The sequence below is a fragment of the Cryptomeria japonica genome, unplaced genomic scaffold, assembly GCF_030272615.1.
Source record: "Cryptomeria japonica unplaced genomic scaffold, Sugi_1.0 HiC_scaffold_348, whole genome shotgun sequence".
NCBI lineage: Eukaryota > Viridiplantae > Streptophyta > Pinopsida > Cupressales > Cupressaceae > Cryptomeria > Cryptomeria japonica.
In genome coordinates, this window is record NW_026729170.1 from 35,563 (window position 1) to 57,500 (window position 21,938).

At 60.9% G+C, this 21,938-nt stretch overlaps 2 non-coding genes across 2 annotated transcripts; both read left to right on the forward strand.

Annotated features, from left to right (window-relative positions):
- Positions 1 to 9,513: 9,513 nt before the first annotated feature.
- Positions 9,514 to 9,632, forward strand: LOC131870793 (5S ribosomal RNA). The gene has a single exon (XR_009369095.1). It is a non-coding gene; the product is annotated as a 5S ribosomal RNA (ribosomal RNA).
- A 7,804-nt stretch (positions 9,633 to 17,436) lies between these two features.
- LOC131870800 (5S ribosomal RNA) lies at positions 17,437 to 17,555 on the forward strand. Its single transcript, XR_009369102.1, has one exon. It is a non-coding gene; the product is annotated as a 5S ribosomal RNA (ribosomal RNA).
- The last annotated feature ends 4,383 nt before the right edge of the window (positions 17,556 to 21,938 follow it).

Sequence of the window (21,938 nt, forward strand, 5' to 3'; positions counted from 1 at the left end):
CAGATAGTTCCAAGGCGGCCGAGGAGCCTCACAGCATAGCAATCAGGGTGCGAGGCGAGGGATGCGGCGAGAAAGCCCCAACGGCTAGAGGGAAGAGGCTTCAGGTCCGCCTCGGAATGGTCCAAGCATCGGACGCGCTTGGGGCGACTACCAGTGACAACCCCTTATCCCGCGACGCGTCCGATACACAGATAGTTCCAAGGCGGCCGAGGAGCCTCACCGCATAGCAATCGGGGTGCGAGGCGAGGGATGCGGCGAGAAGGACCCAACGGCTACACGGAAGAGGCTTCGGGGCCGCCTCGGAATGGTCCAAGCATCGGACGCGCTTGGGGCGACTACCAGTGACAACCCCTTATCCCGCGACGCGTCCGATACACAGATAGTTCCAAGGCGGCCGAGGAGCCTCACCGCATAGCAATCGGGGTGCGAGGCGAGGGATGCGGCGAGAAGGACCCAACGGCTACACGGAAGAGGCTTCGGGGCCGCCTCGGAATGGTCCAAGCATCGGACGCGCTTGGGGCGACTACCAGTGACAACCCCTTATCCCGCGACGCGTCCGATACACAGATAGTTCCAAGGCGGCCGAGGAGCCTCACCGCATAGCAATCGGGGTGCGAGGCGAGGGATGCGGCGAGAAGGACCCAACGGCTAGACGGAAGAGGCTTCGGGTCCGCCTCGGAATGGTCCAAGCATCGGACGCGCTTGGGGCGACTACCAGTGACAACCCCTTATCCCGCGACGCGTCCGATACACAGATAGTTCCAAGGCGGCCGAGGAGCCTCACCGCATAGCAATCGGGGTGCGAGGCGAGGGATGCGGCGAGAAGGACCCAACGGCTAGACGGAAGAGGCTTCGGGTCCGCCTCGGAATGGTCCAAGCATCGGACGCGCTTGGGGCGACTACCAGTGACAACCCCTTATCCCGCGACGCGTCCGATACACAGATAGTTCCAAGGCGGCCGAGGAGCCTCACCGCATAGCAATCGGGGTGCGAGGCGAGGGATGCGGCGAGAAGGACCCAACGGCTAGACGGAAGAGGCTTCGGGTCCGCCTCGGAATGGTCCAAGCATCGGACGCGCTTGGGGCGACTACCAGTGACAACCCCTTATCCCGCGACGCGTCCGATACACAGATAGTTCCGAGGCGGCCGAGGAGCCTCACCGCATAGCAATCGGGGTGCGAGGCGAAGGATGCGGCGAGAAGGACCCAACGGCTAGACGGAAGAGGCTTCGGGTCCGCCTCGGAATGGTCTAAGCATCGGACGCGCTTGGGGCGACTACCAGTGACAACCCCTTATCCCGCGACGCGTCCGATACACAGATAGTTCCAAGGCGGCCGAGGAGCCTCACCGCATAGCAATCGGGGTGCGAGGCGAGGGATGCGGCGAGAAGGACCCAACGGCTAGACGGAAGAGGCTTCAGGGCCGCCTCGGAATGGTCCAAGCATCGAACGCGCTTGGGGCGACTACCAGTGACAACCCCTTATCCCGCGACGCGTCCGATACACAGATAGTTCCGAGGCGGCCGAGGAGCCTCACCGCATAGCAATCGGGGTGCGAGGCGAGGGATGCGGCGAGAAGGACCCAACGGCTAGACGGAAGAGGCTTCAGGGCCGCCTCGGAATGGTCCAAGCATCGGACGCGCTTGGGGCGACTACCAGTGACAACCCCTTATCCCGCGACGCGTCCGATACACAGATAGTTCCGAGGCGGCCGAGGAGCCTCACCGCATAGCAATCGGGGTGCGAGGCGAGGGATGCGGCGAGAAGGACCCAACGGCTAGACGGAAGAGGCTTCAGGGCCGCCTCGGAATGGTCCAAGCATCGGACGCGCTTGGGGCGACTACCAATGACAACCCCTTATCCCGCGACGCGTCCGATACACAGATAGTTCCGAGGCGGCCGAGGAGCCTCACCGCATAGCAATCGGGGTGCGAGGCGAGGGATGCGGCGAGAAGGACCCAACGGCTAGACGGAAGAGGCTTCAGGGCCGCCTCGGAATGGTCCAAGCATCGGACGCGCTTGGGGCGACTACCAGTGACAACCCCTTATCCCGCGACGCGTCCGATACACAGATAGTTCCGAGGCGGCCGAGGAGCCTCACCGCATAGCAATCGGGGTGCGAGGCGAGGGATGCGGCGAGAAGGACCCAACGGCTAGACGGAAGAGGCTTCAGGGCCGCCTCGGAATGGTCCAAGCATCGGACGCGCTTGGGGCGACTACCGTTGCCAACCCCTTATCCCGCGATGCGTCTGATACACAGATAGTTCCGAGGCGGCCGAGGAGCCTCACCGCATAGCAATCGGGTTGCGAGGCAGATTATTGGGAAGGGAACCCCCTGGGATGCGGCTCAAGCAGTGCCCAAAGGGACTGGAATGCGGAATCACATCGAGAGACCCAAATGCTATACGAGGGCTCAAATCGAATTATCGATTTGGCCACGACATGGACGCATCGGAACGACTACCTTTGCCGAACCACTCGCAATTGCATCCATACCGAAACCAATAGACATTTCCGTTAGAGCCCTCGCATAGCATTCGGGAATCTCGCATGCCCCTCTAAATCGACCAATGCTGGCGCTCAATGAAAATCCGAGCGCTACCACCGTTCGAGCGCCAGCATTGGTCGAGTTAGAGGGGCACGGGGGAGAATGCTCCAGTCAACACCTCCCCTATATAAGTTATTTGTCCGATTCTCGCACAACCGTAGTCTGCCTCGTCGAATCAAACAACGGTCCCAGATTCCGACTTCCGTTCCGTAGAGACCCAAAAGCTAGATGGAGGCTCGCAAGAAAGAGAGTCGGCGCATAGCAATCGGGTTTCTCGAACGTTTAGGGACCGAGCTCACTTGCGGATAGGGCAAAATCCGCCAAGCAACCCAAAAGCTAGACGGGGGCTCGAATCGAATCGCCTAGGCGGCCACAACAACGACGTGTTGGATCGACTACCAGTGCCAAACCATTCAGCAAGACTAGTCTGTGTCGAGGCCGGATAGAGATTCTCAGAGAGCGCCCGCATAGCATTTAGGAGACCTGCCGCGTCCCTCACACTCGACAAATGGTGGTGCACGTTTATAAATCCGAGCGATCCCAACCCTTTCAAGCACCAACATCGGTCGAGATAGAGGGGCACGGAGGGGGCTGCGTGAGACAACACAGTCCCCTATATAAGTTATTTGTCCGATTCTCACACATCCGAAGAATGGTCATCAAATCGGACAACAGCCCAAACTTCCGACTTCCGTCCCAGAAAGCCCAAGAGCTATCTAAAACGTTCATGGCCGGAACTCGATCGCGGCTATACCAGTCCGCCAAGCAACCCAAAAGCTAGACTGGAGCTCTAGTCGAATCACCTCTGTGGCCATTGCAAGGACGTGTTGGAGCGACTACCATTGCCGAACCATTCCGCAGGTCGAGTCCATACCAAGGCCGCATAGAGATTCACGATGAGCTCCTGCATAGCAATCAGGAGACTTGCCGTGTCCATCACAATCGATAAATCCTGGTGCAAGATTTTTGCATCCGAGCGCTCCAACCAGTCGAGCACCAGCATCAATCGACATAAACGGGCACGGGGGGAGGATGCTCGAGAACACTACCTCCCCTATATAAGTTATTTGTCCGATTCTCAAGCAGCCGAAGTCTGGTCATCGAATCGGGTCAAAGACCACAACTTCCGACTTTACCCACAATGCAAGTCATCGAATCGAACATCGGCCCCCGAGTCGGACTCCATGCGTATGTCAGGTCATCGGACCCAAATTCCGCCTTCCTGCGCATGGCGGGCCATCAATATCAACTCGGTCATCGGACCCAAACTCCGCCTTTTTGCGTATGGCACGCCTTCAAATCGGTCATCGGACCCAAATTCCGCCTTCCTGTGCATGGCGGGCCATCAACATCAACTCGGTCATCGGACCCAAATTCCGCCTTTCTGCGCATGGCACGCCATCAACTCGGTCATCGGACCCAAATTCCGCCTTCCTGCGCATGGCAGGTCATCGGACACAAATTCAGACCTCGCCAATATGCCTACGTATCGAATCGGTCATCGGACCCAACTTCCGACTTCATCCATACTGTAGGGTCTTTGAGGTTGGCGCGGTGCGCTCAACCCAGGGAGTCGACCCATCGAAGCATACACCTCCCCTATATAAGCTATTTGTCCGATTCCCACACCTGTGTAGTTTGCACCTCTGACCAGGACATCGACCCCAACTTCCGAACTCGACTGCAACGACGGCACCAGCGCCTTGGTGCGCACCTTGCGACGCACAGTCCCAACATTCGCCTTCCTGCACATGGCAGGTCATCGGACCCAAATTCCGACCTCGCGAGTATGCCTACATATCGAATCGGTCATCGGACCCAACTTCCGACTTCATCCATACCGTAGGGTCTTTGAGGTTGGCGCGGTGCGCTCAACCCGGGGAGTCGACCCAACGAAGCATACACCTCCCCTATATAAGCTATTTGTCCGATTCCCACACCTGTGTAGTTTGCACCTCCGATCAAGACATCGACCCCAACTTCCGAACTCGCCTCCAACGACCGAACCAGCGCCTTGGTGCGCACCTTGCAACGCACAGTGCCAACATTCGCCTTCCTGCACGTGGCAGGTCATCGGACCCAAATTCCGACCTCGCGAGTATGCCTACATATCGAATCGGTCATCGGACCCAACTTCCGACTTCATCCATACCGTAGGGTCTTTGAGGTTGGCGCGGTGCGCTCAACCCGGGGAGTCGACCCAACGAAGCATACACCTCCCCTATATAAGCTATTTGTCCGATTCCCACACCTGTGTAGCTTGCACCTCCGATCAGGACATCGACCCCAACTTCCGAACTCGACTAAAAAGACCGCACCAGCGCCTTGGTGTGCACCTTGCAACGCACAGTGTCAACATTCGCCTTCCTGCACATGGCAGGTCATCGGACCCAAATTCCGACCTCATGAGCATACCTACTAATCGAATTGGTCATCGGACCCAACTTCCGACTTCATCCATACCGTAGGGTCTTTGAGGTTGGCGCGGTGCGCTCAACCTGGGGAGTCGACCCATCGAAGCATACACCTCCCCTATATAAGCTATTTGTCCGATTCCGACACCTGTGTAGTTTGCACCTCCGCTCAGGACATCGACCCCAACTTCCGAACTCGCCTGCAACGACCGAACCAGCGCCTTGGTGCGCACCAAAAGTGCGCACTTTTGGAGGGCACTTTTGTGCGCTCCAAAGGTGCGCACTTTTGGAGGGCACTTTTCTGCGCTCCAAAGGTGCGCACTTTTGGAGGGCACTTTTTGGAGGGCACTTTTCTGCGCTCCAAAGGTGCGCACTTTTGGAGGGCACTTTTTGGAGGGCACTTTTCTGCGCTCCAAAGGTGCGCACTTTTGGAGGGCACTTTTTGGAGGGCACTTTTCTGCGCTCCAAAGGTGCGCACTTTTGGAGGGCACTTTTTGGAGGGCACTTTTCTGCGCTCCAAAGGTGCGCACTTTTGGAGGGCACTTTTTGGAGGGCACTTTTCTGCGCTCCAAAGGTGCGCACTTTTGGAGGGCACTTTTCTGCGCTCCAAAGGTGCGCACTTTTGGAGGGCACTTTTTGGAGGGCACTTTTCTGCGCTCCAAAGGTGCGCACTTTTGGAGGGCACTTTTTGGAGGGCACTTTTCTGCGCTCCAAAGGTGCGCACTTTTGGAGGGCACTTTTTGGAGGGCACTTTTCTGCGCTCCAAAGGTGCGCACTTTTGGAGGGCACTTTTGTGCACTCCAAAGGTGCGCACTTTTGGAGGGCACTTTTCCTGTGCTCCAAAGGTGCACACCTAGGTGAGCACCTTCGACCACACCTTGTAGCACACCAAACTCTGACTTTCGACTTCATCCGCAATGCAGGGTCTTTGAGGTTGGCGCAATGCGCACAACCAGGGGAGTCGACCCATCAAACCCAACACCTCCCCTATATAAGCTATTTGTCTGATTCTCATACATGCGTAGCCTGCAGGAGCAATTAGGACATCGACCCCAACTTTCGGCTTCTAAACAAAAACAAGGTCTTTGAGGTTGGTGTAATGCGAACAACTAGGGGAGTCAACCCATCAAACCCAACACCTCCCCTATATAAGCTATTTGTCTGATTCTCATACATGTGTAGTCTACAGGAGCAATTAGGACATCGACCCCAACTTTTGACTTCTTAACGAAAACAAGGTCTTTGAGGTTGACGTAATGCGCACAACCAGGGGAGTCGACCCATCAAACCCAACACCTCCCCTATATAAGCTATTTGTCCGATTCTCATACATGTGTAGCCTGCAGGAGCCATTAGGACATTGACCCCAACTTTTGACTTCTTAACGAAAACAAGGTCTTTGAGGTTGGCGTAATGCGCACAACCAAGGGAGTTGACCCATCAAACCCAACACCTCCCCTATATAAGCTATTTGTCTGATTCTCATACATGTGTAGCCTGCAACAACGATTAGGACATCCACCCCAACTTCTGAATTCGTCTGCGTTGACCGCACCAAAGGTGCACGCCTTGGTGCTCACCAAAATCCGACTTCCGACTTCTTCTGCTATGCGGGGTCTTTGAGGTTGGCGCAGTGCGCACAACCAGGGGAGTCAACCCACCGAATGCAACACCTCCCCTATATAAGCTATTTGTCTGATTCTCATACATGCGTAGACTGCAGCAATGATTAGGACATCCACCCCAACTTTTGACTTCTTAAACAAGACAGGGTCTTTGAAGTTGGTGCAGTGCACACAACCAGGGGAGTCGACCCATCAAACGCAACACCTCCCCTATATAAAGCTATTTGTCCGATTCTCATACGTGTAGTCTGCAGCAGCGATTAGGACATCGACCCCAACTTCCGAATTCGTTTGCATTGACCGCACCAAAGGTGCACGCCTTGGTGTGCACCCTGGAGTGCACTTTGGTGCTCACCTCGGTGCACACTTTGGTGTGCACCTCGGTGTGCACCAAAGGTGCGCACCTTGGAGCGCACCAAAGGTGTACACTTTGGAGCGCACCACATAGGGTCTTTGAGAGGTTGGCGCAGTGCGCACACCAAGGTGGGTGTTGAGGTGCGTGCCGAGGTGGGTGGGTGCTAGGGTGCGCTCCATGGTGGGTGCCAGGGTGGGTGCGTGCTAGGGTGGATTCCAAAGAGGGTCATAGGGTGGGTGCCAAGGTGGGTTGGTGATATAGTGGGTTCAAAGGTGGGTACTAGGGTGGGTTCCAAGGTGGGTCACAAGTTGGGTGCCAGGATGCGTGGGTGTTAGGTTGGGTGCCAAGGTGGGCTCCTGCGTGGGTGGGTGCTAGGGTGGGTTTCAAGGTGGACGCGAGGGCGGGTGCCAAGGTGGGTAACAAGTTGGGTGTTAGGATGGGTGAGTGCTAGAGTGGGTGCCAAGGTGGGTGGGTGCTAAGGTGGATGCCAAGGTGGTTCACAGGGTGGGTGGGTTCTAGGGTGAGTTCCAAGGTGGGTCACAGGTTCAGTGCTAGGGTGGGTGTCAAGGCGGGTGTCGAGGTGCCTGGGTGCTAGGGTGTGGATGCCAATGTGGGTCATAGGGTGGGTACTAGGGTGGGCTGCAATGTGGGTGCCAAGGTGGGTAACATGCTCGGTGGGTTCTAAATTGGGTGCCAGGGTGGGTGTGCACCCACCTTGCCCGAGGTGGGTGCCAAGGTGCCAGTGTGGGTGGGTGCTAAGGTGGATGCCAAGGTGGGTGAGAAGGTGGGTGATAGGTTGAGTGGTAGGATGGGTGGGTGCCAAGATGGGTCACAGGGTGGGTGCAAGGGTGGGTAGGTGCTAGGGTTGGTGTCAGGGTGGGTGGGTGCTAGGTTGGGTTCCAAGGTGGGTGCGAGGGTGAGTGTCAAGGTGGGTCACAGGTTAGGTGCTAGGATGGGTGAGTGCTAGGGTGCAAAGGTGCCAGGGTGGGTGCTAGGATGGGTCGATGCTAGGGTGAGTGGCAAGGTGGGTCCACAAGTGTCAAGGTGGGTGCCGAGGTGGGTGCCAAGTCGGCGACTGCTATGGTGGATGCCAAGGTGGGTCACGGGGTGGGTGCCAAGTTGCTAGGTTGGGTTCCAAGGTGGGTGCCAACGTGGGTGCTAGGGTGCGTGGGTTAAAGGGTGTGTCACAACGTGGGTGCCAGGATGGGTGCGCACCCACACTGGCCAAGACGGGTGCGGGTGCAAGGTTGGGTTCCAAGCCCGGTCACAGGCTGGGTGCTAGGATGGGTGGGTGCCAAGGTGGGCACCAGGGTGGGTGCACCCACCCTGGCCAAGGTGGGTCACGGGGTGGGTCCTAGGGTGGGTAACGGGGTGGGTACTAAGGTGCGTGCCAAGGTGGGTCATAGGGTGGGTGCCAAGGTGGGCACCAGGGTGGGTGTGCACCAACCCTAGCCAGGGTAGGTCACGGGGTGGTTGTCGGGGTGGGCGTCAAGGAGCCAAGGTGGGTGGCAAGTAGCCAAGTTGCGTGCCAAGGTGGGTGTCGGGGTGGGTGCCAAGGATCCAAGGTGGGTGCCAAGGAACCAAGGTGGGTGTCTGGGTGGGTGCCGAGGTGGGAGCCAGGGTGGGTCCCAAGGTGAGTGCAAAGGTGGGTGCCAGGGTCAAGGTGAGTGCCAATGTGGGTTCCAAGGTGCCAGGGTCAGGGTGAGTGCCAATGTGGGTTCAAAGGTGCTAAGTTGGGTGCGAGGTTGGGTGCGAGGGTGGGTGGGTGCCAAGGTGTGCTAGGTGGAAGCCCGGGTGGGTCGGCATCCCATGGGTGTCGAGTTGGGTGCCTGATGGGTGCTTCTTGTCAAGTTTTAGTCGTCGGGACTCATTTCGAGCCTTAGAGGTCGTTTCTTGTCCGGTTGCCCTGTCTTCGACCTGGGAACCCAATTTTGGTCCTCGGGTCCCATTTTTTTTTGTCTCGCATCCCACTTTTGGCCTGTGGCCTTTTCGGGGTCGATTCTCGTTTTGGGCATCAGAGCATGTTTCTTCTCCTAAAACCCAATATTTGTTTATTAAGTCTCGGAACACATTTTTGTTCTCGTGGACCCATCATGGGTCTTGGAACGCATTTGTGGTCCTTGGGTCCCATTTTGCATCCCGAAACTTGTGTTTTGGTGCTTGATCCCTATTTTGGGTGCCCACCTTGCACCAAGTGCGCACCCGGGGCAAACCGAGCGCCTTGGTGCACCGGGGCAAGATCGAGCGTGCACCCGAGGCGCCCCGAACATGCACCAAGGTGCACTCGGCCCACATGTGAGCGCAGGTCGTTGCGCCCGAGGTGGTGTGTGGGCACCGCGTTGCAGACGGGACACTGCACGCACACGACGCCCCCTCCAGGTGCACGCACGTAGGCCGGGCCGGGTGCACACCCGACGCCCTAGCAAGGTGCGCGCACCCGGGCAGGGCTCACACTTGGCGAACGGGGCGCACTTCGCGAGGGAGGGTGTGCACCTCGACGGGGGTGGGTGGCCGGGGTGGATTCGCACGTGGGTCGCGGTTTGCTAAGTACACACTGCGACAAGCTCATAACGGGTGCGATCATACCAGCGTTAGTGCACCGGATCCCATCAGAACTCCGCAGTTAAGCGCGCTTGGGCCGGAGTAGTACTGGGATGGGTGACCTCCCGGGAAGTCCCGGTGTTGCACCCTTTTTTAGTTTTTCGCCGGGCGTCGCAATGCTATTTGAATAAACCTTTTGCCCGTTTGCGTTCTCGTCGGGGCCGGGCCGGGCCGGGGTGCGCTGCCCGCACTACCGCGCGCGCGGGGGCGACACCGAGCGCGCACCCGAGGCGCCCCGAGCACACAGGCCACGGTGCAACCCGGGCGTTGTGCGCGCACCCCGGTGCGCCCGAGGTGCTGCGCGCGCACCCAGGTGAAATCGGTGTGCACCTCGGCCAGTGCGCGCTCGGTCGAGTCGCGCACGTTGGCCAAGGTGCACGGTGATGTTTCTTACTCTAAGGTTCCGCACCAGACGCCCGGGACAGGTGAGCGAAGCTGGGCGGGGCCGGGTGCGCGGCCGGGGCAGGTGCACGCAGCTGGAGAGAGCTTTGGAGCACACTTCGGAGCGCACCAATGATGCGCTCCATTCAAAAGTTTCCTGAAAAGGCAAAAAAAGTTGAGATTATAGAATTTCCCACTTGAGAGATTGTAAAAAAAAAAAATTTAAAATGAAGGAAACGCGGGTGCCAAGGTGTGCGCAGCCCAGCCAAGGTGTGCGCACCAAGGCGCCCACCCTGGCGAAGGTGCACGCAAGGTGCGCACCCGAGGCAAACCGGACAATTAACCCAACTTTCGACTTCGCGCGCACCTTGGAGCGCACTTCGGAGCGCTCCTTGGTGCGCACCAATCTTGGGCACCTCGGAGTGCACCATGGCGCCCACCAAGGTGCGCACCCGGGGCAAACCGAGCTCCGACTTCGTGCGCACCTTGGAGCGCACGAAAGGTGCGCACCATGGCGCCCACCAAGGTGCGCAGCCCAGCCAAGGCGTGCGCATCAAGGTGCGCACCCTGGCGAAGGTGCGCACCCGGGGCAAACCGAGCTCCGACTTCGTGCGCACCTTGGAGCGCACAAAAGGTGCGCAACCCAGCCAAGGTGTGCGCACCCCGGTCAAACCGAGCTCCGAATCGTGCGCACCAGAGGTGCACGCCATCGTGCGCACCTTGGAGCACACTTCGGAGCCCTCCTTGGTGCGCGCCGATGTTGCGCACCTCGGAGCGCACCCGGGGAAAACAATGCAATTAACCCGACTTTCGACTTCGTGGGCACCTCGGAGCGCTCTCGGGTTCGCACCTCGGAGCACACCGAGGTGCGCACCTTTGATGCGCTGCCTTCACCAATTTCCAGAAAAGGCAAGAAAACATTGAGAAGGTGTGCGCACCGAGGTGCCCACCCTGGCGAAGGTGCACGCGAGGTGCGCACCCGGGGCAAACCGGGCTCCGACTTCGTGCACGCCGCACCTTGGAGCACACTTCAGAGCGCTCCTTGGTGCGCACCAGGGCGCGCAACCCAGCCGAGGTGCCCACCCCGGCGAAGGTGCACGCGAGGTGCGCACCCGGGGCAAACCGGGCTCCGACTTCGTGCACGCCATGGTGCCCACCGCGGCGAAGGTGCACGCGAGGTGCGCACCCGGGGCAAACCGGGCTCCGACTTCGTGCACGCCGCACCTTGGAGCACACTTCGGAGCGCTCCTTGGTGCGCACCATGGTGCCCACCAGGGCGCGCAACCCCGCCGAAGGTGCACGCGAGGTGCGCACCCGGGGCAAACCGGGCTCCGACTTCGTGCACGCCGCACCTTGGAGCACACTTCGGAGCGCTCCTTGGTGCGCACCATGGTGCCCACCAGGGCGCGCAACCCCGCCGAAGGTGCACGCGAGGTGCGCACCCGGGGCAAACCGGGCTCCGACTTCGTGCACGCCATGGTGCGCACCGCGGCGAAGGTGCGCACCCGGGGCAAACCGGGCTCCGACTTCGTGCACGCCGCACCTTGGAGCACACTTCGGAGCGCTCCTTGGTGCGCACCAGGGCGCGCAACCCAGCCGAGGTGCCCACCCCGGCGAAGGTGCACGCGAGGTGCGTACCCGGGGCAAACCGGGCTCCGACTTCGTGCACGCCGCACCTTGGAGCACACTTCGGAGCGCTCCTTGGTGCGCACCATGGTGCCCACCAGGCCGCGCAACCCAGCCAAGGTGTGCGCACCAAGGTGCACGCGAGGTGCGCACCCGGGGCAAACCGGGGTCCGACTTCGTGCACGCCGCACCTTGGAGCACACATCGGGGCGCTCCCGGGTTCGCACCGGCGTTGCGCACCGTGGTGGGCACCTCGGAGCACACCAAGGTGGGCAGCGAGGTGCGCACCTTTGATGCGATGCCTTCACTAATTTCCATAAAAGGCAAAAAAAAAACGAGATTTTAAAATTTCCGTTTTGAAAGATAGTGAGAAAAAGGGAATGCTGGTGCCATCTTGAGCCCGCCCTGGTGCGCAGCCCAGCCAAGGTGTGCGCACCAAGGTGCCCACCCTGGCGAAGGTGCGCGCCCGGGCAATTAACCCAACTTCCAACTTCGCGCGCGCCAGGGTGGGAGCGCACCCAACAACCGGGCCTGGGAAGAGCCAATGCGAGAAACCCCACCAAACGCTCTGACAAAAAAAGAGGGGGCGCTCCAGTAACCCCGCTTCGGAGCGCACCCTGGGCAAACCCAGCCAAGGTGCCCACCCCGGCCAAGGTGCAGGCGAGGTGCGCACCCGGGGCAAACCGGGCTCCGACAACGTGCACGCCGCACCTTGGAGCACACTTCGTAGCGCTCCCGGGTGCGCACCTCAGAGCACACCAAGGTGGGCAGCGAGGTGCGCACCTTTGATGCGCTGCCTTCACTAATTTCCAGAAAAGGCAAAAAAAAAAGGAGATTTTAAAATTTCCGTTTTGAAAGATAGTGAAAAAAACGGAACGCGCGTGCCATCTTGAGCCCGCCCTGGTGCGCAGCCCAGGTAAGGTGCCCACCCTGGCAAAGGTGCGCACCCGGGCAATTAACCCTACTTCCGACTTCGTGCGCGCCAGGGTGGCAACCGGGCCTCGGAAGAGCCAATGCGAGAAACCCCACCAAACGCTCCGACAAAAAAAGAGGCGGCGCTCCAATAACCCCGCTTCGGAGCGCAGCCGGGGCAAACCCAGCCAAGGTGCCCACCCCGACGAAGGTGCACGCGAGGTGCGCACCCGGGGCAAACCGGGCTCCGACAACGTGCACGCAGCACCTTGGAGCACACTTCGAAGCACTCCCGGGTGCCCACCGGCGTTGCGCACCGTGGTGGGCAGCGAGGTGCGCACCTTTGATGCGCTGCCTTCACTAATTTCCAGAAAAAGGCAAAAAAAAATGAGATTTTAAAATTTCCGTTTTGAAAGATAGTGAAAAAAAAGGAACGCGGGTGCCATCTTGAGCCCGCCCTGGTGCGCAGCCCAGGCAAGGCATGCGCACCAAGGTGCCCACCCGAGGTGCACACCCGGGGCAAACCGGGCTCCGACTTCGTGCAGGCCGCACCTTGGAGCACACTTCGGAGCGCTCCTTGGTGCGCACCATGGTGCCCACCAGGGCGCGCAACCCAGCCAAGGTCTGCACACTAAGGTGCCCACCCCGGCGAAGGTGCACGCGAGGTGCGCACCCGGGGCAAACCGGGCTCCGACTTCGTGCACGCCATGGTGCCCACCGCGGCGAAGGTGCACGCGAGGTGCGCACCCGGGGCAAACCGGGCTCCGACTTCGTGCACGCCGCACCTTGGAGCACACTTCGGAGCGCTCCTTGGTGCGCACCATGGTGCCCACCAGGGCGCGCAACCCAGCCAAGGTGTGCGCACCAAGGTGCACGCGAGGTGCGCACCCGGGGCAAACCGGGGTCCGACTTCGTGCACGCCGCACCTTGGAGCACACATCGGAGCGCTCCCAGGTTCGCACCAGCGTTGCGCACCTTTGATGCGCTGCCTTCACTAATTTCCAGAAAAGGCAAAAAAAAACGATATTTTAAAATTTCCGTTCTGAAAGATAGTGAAAAAAACGGAACGCGGGTGCCATCTTGAGCCCTTCCTGGTGCGCAGCCCAGGCAAGTTGTGCGCACCAAGGTGCCCACCCTGGCGGAGGTGCGCGCCCGGGGCAAACCGGGCTCCGACTTCGTGCACTGCATGGTGCCCACCAAGGCGCGCAACCCAGCCAAGGTGCCCACCGCAGCGAAGGTGCACGCGAGGTGCACACCCGGGGCAAACCGGGCTCCGACTTCGTGCACGCCGCACCTTGGAGCACACTTCAGAGCGCTCCTTGGTGCGCACCAGGGCGCGCAACCCAGCCGAGGTGCCCACCCCGGCGAAGGTGCACGCGAGGTGCGCACCCGGGGCAAACCGGGCTCCGACTTCGTGCACGCCATGGTGCCCACCGCGGCGAAGGTGCGCACCCGGGGCAAACCGGGCTCCGACTTCGTGCACGCCGCACCTTGGAGCACACTTCGGAGCGCTCCTTGGTGCGCACCATGGTGCCCACCAGGCCGCGCAACCCAGCCAAGGTGTGCGCACCAAGGTGCACGCGAGGTGCGCACCCGGGGCAAACCGGGGTCCGACTTCGTGCACGCCGCACCTTGGAGCACACATCGGGGCGCTCCCGGGTTCGCACCGGCGTTGCGCACCGTGGTGGGCACCTCGGAGCACACCAAGGTGGGCAGCGAGGTGCGCACCTTTGATGCGATGCCTTCACTAATTTCCATAAAAGGCAAAAAAAAAACGAGATTTTAAAATTTCCGTTTTGAAAGATAGTGAGAAAAAGGGAATGCTGGTGCCATCTTGAGCCCGCCCTGGTGCGCAGCCCAGCCAAGGTTTGCGCACCAAGGTGCCCACCCTGGCGAAGGTGCGCGCCCGGGCAATTAACCCAACTTCCAACTTCGCGCGCGCCAGGGTGGGAGCGCACCCAACAACCGGGCCTGGGAAGAGCCAATGCGAGAAACCCCACCAAACTCTCTGACAAAAAAAGAGGGGGCGCTCCAGTAACCCCGCTTCGGAGCGCACCCTGGGCAAACCCAGCCAAGGTGCCCACCCCGGCCAAGGTGCAGGCGAGGTGCGCACCCGGGGCAAACCGGGCTCCGACAACGTGCACGCCGCACCTTGGAGCACACTTCGTAGCGCTCCCGGGTGCGCACCTCAGAGCACACCAAGGTGGGCAGCGAGGTGCGCACCTTTGATGCGCTGCCTTCACTAATTTCCAGAAAAGGCAAAAAAAAAAGGAGATTTTAAAATTTCCGTTTTGAAAGATAGTGAAAAAAACGGAACGCGCGTGCCATCTTGAGCCCGCCCTGGTGCGCAGCCCAGGTAAGGTGCCACCCTGGCAAAGGTGCGCACCCGGGCAATTAACCCTACTTCCGACTTCGTGCGCGCCAGGGTGGCAACCGGGCCTCGGAAGAGCCAATGCGAGAAACCCCACCAAACGCTCCGACAAAAAAAGAGGCGGCGCTCCAATAACCCCGCTTCGGAGCGCAGCCGGGGCAAACCAAGCCAAGGTGCCCACCCCGACGAAGGTGCACGCGAGGTGCGCACCCGGGGCAAACCGGGCTCCGACAACGTGCACGCAGCACCTTGGAGCACACTTCGAAGCACTCCCGGGTGCCCACCGGCGTTGCGCACCGTGGTGGGCAGCGAGGTGCGCACCTTTGATGCGCTGCCTTCACTAATTTCCAGAAAAAGGCAAAAAAAAATGAGATTTTAAAATTTCCGTTTTGAAAGATAGTGAAAAAAAAGGAACGCGGGTGCCATCTTGAGCCCGCCCTGGTGCGCAGCCCAGGCAAGGCATGCGCACCAAGGTGCCCACCCGAGGTGCACACCCGGGGCAAACCGGGCTCCGACTTCGTGCAGGCCGCACCTTGGAGCACACTTCGGAGCGCTCCTTGGTGCGCACCATGGTGCCCACCAGGGCGCACCCGAGGCAAACCGGGCTCCGACTTCGTGCACGCCGCACCTTGGAGCACACATCGGAGCGCTCCCAGGTTCGCACCAGCGTTGCGCACCTTTGATGCGCTGCCTTCACTAATTTCCAGAAAAGGCAAAAAAAAACGATATTTTAAAATTTCCGTTCTGAAAGATAGTGAAAAAAACGGAACGCGGGTGCCATCTTGAGCCCTTCCTGATGCGCAGCCCAGGCAAGTTGTGCGCACCAAGGTGCCCACCCTGGCGGAGGTGCGCGCCCGGGGCAAACCGGGCTCCGACTTCGTGCACTGCATGGTGCCCACCAAGGCGCGCAACCCAGCCAAGGTGCCCACCGCAGCGAAGGTGCACGCGAGGTGCGCACCCGAGGTGCACACCCGGGGCAAACCGGGCTCCGACTTCGTGCACGCCGCACCTTGGAGCACACTTCAGAGCGCTCCTTGGTACGCACCAGGGCGCGCAACCCAGCCAAGGTGCTCACCCCGGCGAAGGTGCACGCGAGGTGCGCACCCGGGGCAAACCGGGCTCGGACTTCGTGCACGCCGCACCTTGGAGCACACATCGGAGCGCTCCCGGGTTCGCACCAGCATTGCGCACCTTTGATGCGCTGCCTTCACTAATTTCCAGAAAAGGCAAAAAAAAGAAAAAAATGAGATTTTAAAATTTCCGTTTTGAAAGATAGTGAAAAAAACGGAACGCGGGTGCCATCTTGAGCCCGCCCTGGTGTGCAGCCCAGGCAAGTTGTGCGCACCAAGGCACCCACCCTGGCCAAGGTGGGTCACGGGGTGGGTCCTAGGGTGGGTAACGGGGTGGGTACTAAGGTGCGTGCCAAGGTGGGTCATAGGGTGGGTGCCAAGGTGGGCACCAGGGTGGGTGTGCACCAACCCTAGCCAGGGTAGGTCACGGGGTGGTTGTCGGGGTGGGCGTCAAGGAGCCAAGGTGGGTGGCAAGTAGCCAAGTTGCGTGCCAAGGTGGGTGTCGGGGTGGGTGCCAAGGATCCAAGGTGGGTGCCAAGGAACCAAGGTGGGTGTCTGGGTGGGTGCCGAGGTGGGAGCCAGGGTGGGTCCCAAGGTGAGTGCAAAGGTGGGTGCCAGGGTCAAGGTGAGTGCCAATGTGGGTTCCAAGGTGCCAGGGTCAGGGTGAGTGCCAATGTGGGTTCAAAGGTGCTAAGTTGGGTGCGAGGTTGGGTGCGAGGGTGGGTGGGTGCCAAGGTGTGCTAGGTGGAAGCCCGGGTGGGTCGGCATCCCATGGGTGTCGAGTTGGGTGCCTGATGGGTGCTTCTTGTCAAGTTTTAGTCGTCGGGACTCATTTCGAGCCTTAGAGGTCGTTTCTTGTCCGGTTGCCCTGTCTTCGACCTGGGAACCCAATTTTGGTCCTCGGGTCCCATTTTTTTTTGTCTCGCATCCCACTTTTGGCCTGTGGCCTTTTCGGGGTCGATTCTCGTTTTGGGCATCAGAGCATGTTTCTTCTCCTAAAACCCAATATTTGTTTATTAAGTCTCGGAACACATTTTTGTTCTCGTGGACCCATCATGGGTCTTGGAACGCATTTGTGGTCCTTGGGTCCCATTTTGCATCCCGAAACTTGTGTTTTGGTGCTTGATCCCTATTTTGGGTGCCCACCTTGCACCAAGTGCGCACCCGGGGCAAACCGAGCGCCTTGGTGCACCGGGGCAAGATCGAGCGTGCACCCGAGGCGCCCCGAACATGCACCAAGGTGCACTCGGCCCACATGTGAGCGCAGGTCGTTGCGCCCGAGGTGGTGTGTGGGCACCGCGTTGCAGACGGGACACTGCACGCACACGACGCCCCCTCCAGGTGCACGCACGTAGGCCGGGCCGGGTGCACACCCGACGCCCTAGCAAGGTGCGCGCACCCGGGCAGGGCTCACACTTGGCGAACGGGGCGCACTTCGCGAGGGAGGGTGTGCACCTCGACGGGGGTGGGTGGCCGGGGTGGATTCGCACGTGGGTCGCGGTTTGCTAAGTACACACTGCGACAAGCTCATAACGGGTGCGATCATACCAGCGTTAGTGCACCGGATCCCATCAGAACTCCGCAGTTAAGCGCGCTTGGGCCGGAGTAGTACTGGGATGGGTGACCTCCCGGGAAGTCCCGGTGTTGCACCCTTTTTTAGTTTTTCGCCGGGCGTCGCAATGCTATTTGAATAAACCTTTTGCCCGTTTGCGTTCTCGTCGGGGCCGGGCCGGGCCGGGGTGCGCTGCCCGCACTACCGCGCGCGCGGGGGCGACACCGAGCGCGCACCCGAGGCGCCCCGAGCACACAGGCCACGGTGCAACCCGGGCGTTGTGCGCGCACCCCGGTGCGCCCGAGGTGCTGCGCGCGCACCCAGGTGAAATCGGTGTGCACCTCGGCCAGTGCGCGCTCGGTCGAGTCGCGCACGTTGGCCAAGGTGCACGGTGATGTTTCTTACTCTAAGGTTCCGCACCAGACGCCCGGGACAGGTGAGCGAAGCTGGGCGGGGCCGGGTGCGCGGCCGGGGCAGGTGCACGCAGCTGGAGAGAGCTTTGGAGCACACTTCGGAGCGCACCAATGATGCGCTCCATTCAAAAGTTTCCTGAAAAGGCAAAAAAAGTTGAGATTATAGAATTTCCCACTTGAGAGATTGTAAAAAAAAAAAATTTAAAATGAAGGAAACGCGGGTGCCAAGGTGTGCGCAGCCCAGCCAAGGTGTGCGCACCAAGGCGCCCACCCTGGCGAAGGTGCACGCAAGGTGCGCACCCGAGGCAAACCGGACAATTAACCCAACTTTCGACTTCGCGCGCACCTTGGAGCGCACTTCGGAGCGCTCCTTGGTGCGCACCAATCTTGGGCACCTCGGAGTGCACCATGGCGCCCACCAAGGTGCGCACCCGGGGCAAACCGAGCTCCGACTTCGTGCGCACCTTGGAGCGCACGAAAGGTGCGCACCATGGCGCCCACCAAGGTGCGCAGCCCAGCCAAGGCGTGCGCATCAAGGTGCGCACCCTGGCGAAGGTGCGCACCCGGGGCAAACCGAGCTCCGACTTCGTGCGCACCTTGGAGCGCACAAAAGGTGCGCAACCCAGCCAAGGTGTGCGCACCCCGGTCAAACCGAGCTCCGAATCGTGCGCACCAGAGGTGCACGCCATCGTGCGCACCTTGGAGCACACTTCGGAGCCCTCCTTGGTGCGCGCCGATGTTGCGCACCTCGGAGCGCACCCGGGGAAAACAATGCAATTAACCCGACTTTCGACTTCGTGGGCACCTCGGAGCGCTCTCGGGTTCGCACCTCGGAGCACACCGAGGTGCGCACCTTTGATGCGCTGCCTTCACCAATTTCCAGAAAAGGCAAGAAAACATTGAGAAGGTGTGCGCACCGAGGTGCCCACCCTGGCGAAGGTGCACGCGAGGTGCGCACCCGGGGCAAACCGGGCTCCGACTTCGTGCACGCCGCACCTTGGAGCACACTTCGGAGCGCTCCTTGGTGCGCACCAGGGCGCGCAACCCAGCCGAGGTGCCCACCCCGGCGAAGGTGCACGCGAGGTGCGCACCCGGGGCAAACCGGGCTCCGACTTCGTGCACGCCATGGTGCCCACCGCGGCGAAGGTGCACGCGAGGTGCGCACCCGGGGCAAACCGGGCTCCGACTTCGTGCACGCCGCACCTTGGAGCACACTTCGGAGCGCTCCTTGGTGCGCACCATGGTGCCCACCAGGGCGCGCAACCCCGCCGAAGGTGCACGCGAGGTGCGCACCCGGGGCAAACCGGGCTCCGACTTCGTGCACGCCGCACCTTGGAGCACACTTCGGAGCGCTCCTTGGTGCGCACCATGGTGCCCACCAGGGCGCGCAACCCCGCCGAAGGTGCACGCGAGGTGCGCACCCGGGGCAAACCGGGCTCCGACTTCGTGCACGCCATGGTGCGCACCGCGGCGAAGGTGCGCACCCGGGGCAAACCGGGCTCCGACTTCGTGCACGCCGCACCTTGGAGCACACTTCGGAGCGCTCCTTGGTGCGCACCAGGGCGCGCAACCCAGCCGAGGTGCCCACCCCGGCGAAGGTGCACGCGAGGTGCGTACCCGGGGCAAACCGGGCTCCGACTTCGTGCACGCCGCACCTTGGAGCACACTTCGGAGCGCTCCTTGGTGCGCACCATGGTGCCCACCAGGCCGCGCAACCCAGCCAAGGTGTGCGCACCAAGGTGCACGCGAGGTGCGCACCCGGGGCAAACCGGGGTCCGACTTCGTGCACGCCGCACCTTGGAGCACACATCGGGGCGCTCCCGGGTTCGCACCGGCGTTGCGCACCGTGGTGGGCACCTCGGAGCACACCAAGGTGGGCAGCGAGGTGCGCACCTTTGATGCGATGCCTTCACTAATTTCCATAAAAGGCAAAAAAAAAACGAGATTTTAAAATTTCCGTTTTGAAAGATAGTGAGAAAAAGGGAATGCTGGTGCCATCTTGAGCCCGCCCTGGTGCGCAGCCCAGCCAAGGTGTGCGCACCAAGGTGCCCACCCTGGCGAAGGTGCGCGCCCGGGCAATTAACCCAACTTCCAACTTCGCGCGCGCCAGGGTGGGAGCGCACCCAACAACCGGGCCTGGGAAGAGCCAATGCGAGAAACCCCACCAAACGCTCTGACAAAAAAAGAGGGGGCGCTCCAGTAACCCCGCTTCGGAGCGCACCCTGGGCAAACCCAGCCAAGGTGCCCACCCCGGCCAAGGTGCAGGCGAGGTGCGCACCCGGGGCAAACCGGGCTCCGACAACGTGCACGCCGCACCTTGGAGCACACTTCGTAGCGCTCCCGGGTGCGCACCTCAGAGCACACCAAGGTGGGCAGCGAGGTGCGCACCTTTGATGCGCTGCCTTCACTAATTTCCAGAAAAGGCAAAAAAAAAAGGAGATTTTAAAATTTCCGTTTTGAAAGATAGTGAAAAAAACGGAACGCGCGTGCCATCTTGAGCCCGCCCTGGTGCGCAGCCCAGGTAAGGTGCCCACCCTGGCAAAGGTGCGCACCCGGGCAATTAACCCTACTTCCGACTTCGTGCGCGCCAGGGTGGCAACCGGGCCTCGGAAGAGCCAATGCGAGAAACCCCACCAAACGCTCCGACAAAAAAAGAGGCGGCGCTCCAATAACCCCGCTTCGGAGCGCAGCCGGGGCAAACCCAGCCAAGGTGCCCACCCCGACGAAGGTGCACGCGAGGTGCGCACCCGGGGCAAACCGGGCTCCGACAACGTGCACGCAGCACCTTGGAGCACACTTCGAAGCACTCCCGGGTGCCCACCGGCGTTGCGCACCGTGGTGGGCAGCGAGGTGCGCACCTTTGATGCGCTGCCTTCACTAATTTCCAGAAAAAGGCAAAAAAAAATGAGATTTTAAAATTTCCGTTTTGAAAGATAGTGAAAAAAAAGGAACGCGGGTGCCATCTTGAGCCCGCCCTGGTGCGCAGCCCAGGCAAGGCATGCGCACCAAGGTGCCCACCCGAGGTGCACACCCGGGGCAAACCGGGCTCCGACTTCGTGCAGGCCGCACCTTGGAGCACACTTCGGAGCGCTCCTTGGTGCGCACCATGGTGCCCACCAGGGCGCGCAACCCAGCCAAGGTCTGCACACCAAGGTGCCCACCCCGGCGAAGGTGCACGCGAGGTGCGCACCCGGGGCAAACCGGGCTCCGACTTCGTGCACGCCATGGTGCCCACCGCGGCGAAGGTGCACGCGAGGTGCGCACCCGGGGCAAACCGGGCTCCGACTTCGTGCACGCCGCACCTTGGAGCACACTTCGGAGCGCTCCTTGGTGCGCACCATGGTGCCCACCAGGGCGCGCAACCCAGCCAAGGTGTGCGCACCAAGGTGCACGCGAGGTGCGCACCCGGGGCAAACCGGGGTCCGACTTCGTGCACGCCGCACCTTGGAGCACACATCGGAGCGCTCCCAGGTTCGCACCAGCGTTGCGCACCTTTGATGCGCTGCCTTCACTAATTTCCAGAAAAGGCAAAAAAAAACGAGATTTTAAAATTTCCGTTCTGAAAGATAGTGAAAAAAACGGAACGCGGGTGCCATCTTGAGCCCTTCCTGGTGCGCAGCCCAGGCAAGTTGTGCGCACCAAGGTGCCCACCCTGGCGGAGGTGCGCGCCCGGGGCAATCCGGGCTCCGACTTCGTGCACTGCATGGTGCCCACCAAGGCGCGCAACCCAGCCAAGGTGCCCACCGCAGCGAAGGTGCACGCGAGGTGCGCACCCGAGGTGCACACCCGGGGCAAACCGGGCTCCGACTTCGTGCACGCCGCACCTTGGAGCACACTTCAGAGCGCTCCTTGGTGCGCACCAGGGCGCGCAACCCAACCAAGGTCTGCACACCAAGGTGCTCACCCCGGCGAAGGTGCACGCGAGGTGCGCACCCGGGGCAAACCGGGCTCGGACTTCGTGCACGCCGCACCTTGGAGCACACATCGGAGCGCTCCCGGGTTCGCACCAGCATTGCGCACCTTTGATGCGCTCCAATAACCCCACTTCGGAGCGCACCAGAAACCCCACTG